Raw genomic sequence first — 425 nt, forward strand, 5'->3', positions numbered from 1 at the left:
CTCTCCAGCCTGGGTGACAGAGCGAGACTCTGTCTTAAAAATATAAAAATTCCCACCAGGAATAAGGTGTGATGGACAGTGAGCCACGTCCTGTGCACACAACGGATTTGCAGTAAATACGTGATGATTTGCACCTTGCGGATGAGATGGGCTGAAATGAGACCCTCACTCTTGAAAATTCCTATGTTGAAATTCTAATCCTCAACCTCACAATGAAACTATATTTGGAAATGTGGGGGAGGGGGTCTCTAAAAAGATGATGATGGTCAAATGAGGTCACTAGGGAGGGTCTGTTTCCACAGGGCTGAGCTCTTTATAAGAAGAGGAGGTTGGCCAGGTGCAGTGGCTCACGCCTGTCATCCCAGCACATTGGGAGGCCGAGGCAGACGGATCTCCTGAGGTCAGGCGTTCGAGACCAGCCTGGC

At 49.4% G+C, this 425-nt stretch overlaps 1 protein-coding gene across 1 annotated transcript in view; it reads right to left on the bottom strand.

Moving 5' to 3' along the window:
* The window catches only part of CRLF2 (cytokine receptor-like factor 2), a 40,013-nt gene that overhangs the window by 9,258 nt on the left and 30,330 nt on the right, over positions 1–425 (bottom strand). The gene's annotated exons all lie outside the window — the stretch shown is intronic.

This window comes from Colobus angolensis, unplaced genomic scaffold (assembly GCF_000951035.1).
Source record: "Colobus angolensis palliatus isolate OR3802 unplaced genomic scaffold, Cang.pa_1.0 Scaffold223, whole genome shotgun sequence".
In the NCBI taxonomy this organism is placed as follows: Eukaryota; Metazoa; Chordata; class Mammalia; order Primates; family Cercopithecidae; genus Colobus; species Colobus angolensis.